The sequence below is a fragment of the Drosophila arizonae genome, chromosome 3 (assembly GCF_054131065.1).
Source record: "Drosophila arizonae isolate 15081-1271.41 chromosome 3, UAZ_ARI_1.0, whole genome shotgun sequence".
Lineage (NCBI taxonomy): Eukaryota > Metazoa > Arthropoda > Insecta > Diptera > Drosophilidae > Drosophila > Drosophila arizonae.
This window is the reverse complement of record NC_142923.1, coordinates 24,115,693-24,120,142: the sequence shown is the minus strand read 5'-3', so window position 1 is coordinate 24,120,142 and position 4,450 is coordinate 24,115,693.

Sequence of the window (4,450 nt, the reverse complement as noted above, 5' to 3'; positions counted from 1 at the left end):
TTTATGGATAACCAGTCATGACTAATTGACGATCGAAAGTATAATTGCTGAGCGAAGGTTTTCAGTAAGAGTGTGTGAGAGAGAGAGGGATGGCGCTACCCTTAAGCTGCAGAGTAATTGACGATTTGAAGTACATACATATGTATATGTACATATATAAATGTATACATATAAATAAATATGTGTATCTGTGTGTATTGCTCAGCTTTGTTCGAGTCTGCGTTTTTGCTCTTTTCGCAAAACTCGACTTTATAAACACATTTTACTCTTAAGGTTTTTAATTTATTATCATGATGAACCTCTCTCTTATCGCACTTGTTGCTCTCTAAGTTATTTCACACGCTTCAACAAATGGTTTAAATATTTGATGATTTCATTTTAGTTTTGAAATTTCATTTTTTTTTTTTTATACCCTGAACCCATTTTCAATGGGAAATCAGGGTATAATGGTTTTGTTGAAATGTATGTAACAGGCAGAAGGAGGCGTGGCAGACCCCACAAAGTATATATATTTTTGATCAGGGCGACGAGCTGAGTTGATTTGGCCCTGTCCGTCTGTCTGTACGTCTGTCCGTCTGTCCGTCTGTCCGTCCGTCCGTCTGTCCGTCTGTCCGTCTGTCCGTATGTATGAACGCGTCGATTTCAGAAGATATAAGAGCTAGAGACTTCAAATTTTTTTTAAAATGTCCGTAATTACAGCGCGCATATCAAGTTTATCATTAAAAATCGATAGCTCATCCCGATCTTTTTTTATCGATAAAAAACCTTATCGAAAACCAGTTATAAAATTATATCTTCTACACCTTTATTGCTAGAGTCTCCAAATTTTTAATGTATGCTTACATGCAATTTATACAATTTCGGTTTTTGTTAAAATTTACCCCCACCCTTAAATTCACCCCCTCACCCTCACTTTTGTAAAAAGCGCATTTCAAATACTAGAGACTTGTGCTTTGGCAATTACATGCATATCCATGTTATAATCGTAATCTAAAAGTTTCATGAAGATCGTACGTCCACAAAAGTTATTAAGCCATTAAGTTCTCATAGTAAGCGCTCACTGCAGCCCATGCGTGTTTATGCGTGGGTGCTTGTGTTGTGTATGTGTGTGTGCATGTGTATGTGTATGTATGTGAGTGAGTGTATGCGTTTGTGTCTGTATGCGTGTATGTATGCCTGTGTGTGTGTGTGTGCGTGTTTCTTGTGTAAGCTGAAAGACGCGAAAAATTATTGAAATATCTATTGCTCCAAGGGTTCAGGGGATCTCGTAGTCGAGCAGTCTCGACTAGAGCTTTCTTACTTGTTTTTTTTTTTTTTGTTTTTTTTTTTTTTAATTAAAATTAATAGTTTTTATCATTTTATTCCTATTTCCAAAAATTGGCAATATACATAAAAAAAAACTGCAAAATTATACGTAAATTTGATTTTTAATTTGTAGTTTAAAATTGTTCCTATTTTATTCCTATGTCTAATATCAAAATGAAAAATTTTTTAAAGAAATCATTTCACATCGAAATTAATATATTTAAAATACTTCATGCTCTCTAAATGAGTTAAGTAAATAAATGCACATATATTCATAATTATGCGTATGTAATATACACTTTATATTTATATTCTACTGATTCTGCTTTTAATTATTCTAATTTATTTGAAAAAAAAAAATAAATAAATAAAAAATAAAAATGCTTATTCCGAGCTCAACTATAAAATGCTTTAGCAATAAATACTTTAAAGAAATATAAAAAATTTTAAATAATATAAATATAAAATATAACAGTTAAATTAACAGCTACAACTCTCTCAGACGATAAATGAATACAAATTTGCTGCTCTCTCGATTGAAGCATTTGAGTCGTGTTAATGTAGTTCGCTTGGCTGACACTATTTGATGGAAATATCTTGTTTTATGCACTTTTAATTGCCAATTTCCGGCCTATGGGCCAAATGCTGTCAAGGCTGCGCCAATAGTTCAGGCTAACTTTGTCTATTAAATGCCGCGCATCGTAAAAATGCAGAAGCGAGAATTTAGTTATAATTTATTGAAGTTCCTCGTTGGCTTCCATGGCCCAGCTCTGTCGTGGCCCATCCTTGCGATCAGCCTTTGCATGTTCATCCGCAATTACAGGGGCTGGGACCGAGGGGTGCTGGATTGAGAGGGGTGGGGGAGGGTGCTGCTGCAGCTGTTGTCGTCGCATCCAACACACAAAACGCGGAAGCGAGTGAAAAGCAATTATCAGGTGTCAAAATTTATATTAGTCTACGCCGAAAACGGGACCAAAAAAGGGAAAATATGAGACGAAAAGGAAAAGCAAGGCAATGGAGGAGAAGTTGCCAAGGAAGCGAAAGAAACTTGAAAAACAAGTTGGAAGCCGGCGTCGATGTCCTGTGAACCCTTTGGCGCCTCAGGACTTTTCAGGCGAAAAATGATTTGTGGCGCAAGTGCATTGGCACGCAATGCAAAGCCAGGACTCGAGCAGCTCCTGGCGAGCGTGGAGCGGGGAGGACAACAAGGACGCGGAGTGTGGGAACGCGCGCTCGGATATCCTTTTCAACATTTTCGCTTCATAACAATCATTTTTACGCTGCAGACATTTTCTTTTTTTTTTTTTTTTTTTTTTGCCCTTTTGCTTTTTTAGTTTTAGTTTCTGTGTTTTGTTTTCCATTATTTATTGGCCATGTGCGTGTGCTGTGTGAAAATGATAGGCTAACCAAGGCGCTCAGGTGGGCGTGCGGGGGCCGGTTTGATTAGCCACCTGCCTAGCCCGACCCCACCTGACCCCACCCGGATCCTTCAGCGAACTAGAGCTGATATATGCGCGCAATTAAGCTGGCAAATGAGACGGGCTCGAGGGCGACTCTAGCTACTCCAGGCCAAGCAGAGCCTGACACAATCTGGTACCGTTATTGAAAAGTGCCAGCCAGGTGTAGCAAAGTGTGTGAATGTATGGGTGTGTGTGTGTGTGTGCCTAACGCTTAAAGTTTGTTTTTGAGTTTCGATATTTGCGGCTGCCTGCAGCTGGGCATAAAATTAATTAAAAGCGTCAAATAAAAAATATAGCATGCTTTTTGGTGGCTTAGTGCTCATATTTCCAATAATAATTTACCTGGCCTAGTTTCGAAATATTGAATAGATTTCACGTTGATTGCGCGTGAGTAGAAAATTATATATTAATTAACTTGTTGAAAGATAAGGGAATTTAATGTATTTTTTTAAATTTTAGAACATCTTTACGAGTACCCAAAAATATATTTGAGAATTAATTTAATTAAAGTTTTATTTTTTTTATTTTTTATTAATATATCTCATGACGGCATATATGTATATATTTTGGGTATTGGCTTACATTCACTTAATAAGTTTAAATTCCAGTCTGACTGTTGATTCAAAAGGATCGATATTTTATAAATAAAACATATATATTACAAATTTCGTGAACAACCCGACCAACAAACAATTCAATCCTAAACAGTGATATAATATGATCCATCATTTATTAAAGACACCGAAAAGCTAACTCCAATTTCACAGCTATATATAATCGGTGATATTTTTGAACCATGACAAAATAGAGTGTTAATGAAAGCTTTAAAATACATTTTAATGTGTTTAAGTATAGTTATTATATGAAAATAATAGAAAAGCTTACGACAAATTTTAATAATAGAAATTAACACCAATGATAGACCTGTATTCAAATTTCATTAATAGGAGCATTTAATAATAAAACAATTTAGTCTAATTATTTATTCAAAATAAAAAATTAAAAAAAAAACAACATTGCGTTATTAAAAAAAAAAAAATAAAATAAAATAAAAAAGAAAAATTCAATAAGATTTGCAGCCGTTTTTTGCTGGTTTTTAGCAGCTGTGCCGCATGCCAATGCCATGACCAATGACAATCAATTTCTGCTTAACACGCACTCGCCAGCAGCAACAACGGCAAACAACAATTGCACACACATTCAGAGCTCACGTTGTAAGTATTTTACTCACAGCATACACACTTACACACAGAGTCGAAATTCATTCATAAATTCGCAAATGCCGCTACAACGTAAAATATGCAGAGCAAATTTCCCACTAGAGCGGCATTCAATTCAATTCGCATTCAATGCGAGCTTCGTGAGCATTTCAATCGTGGTGAATTTCAACAGCAACCCCCCATTGGATAATGCGCCTCACTCACACACTCGCTCCCACTCACACGCACGCAGCGAGCATTACAAATAAACCAAGAGTTAGAAAAAAAGGAAAACGTGAAGCGAGCGCCCTGCCAACAAAAAGCCAAATAAAATGTAGCCAGCAACAACAAAAATCACAGTTGTCTGATTCGCTCGCGACGCAACTGCCACCGGTAAAAGCCACCCTCCCCCCACACACGCCTCAGCCAGCCGAACAACACCCAAGCTGCTCGAGCCTCGAGTGCCGCCATACAGCGCAACCACGA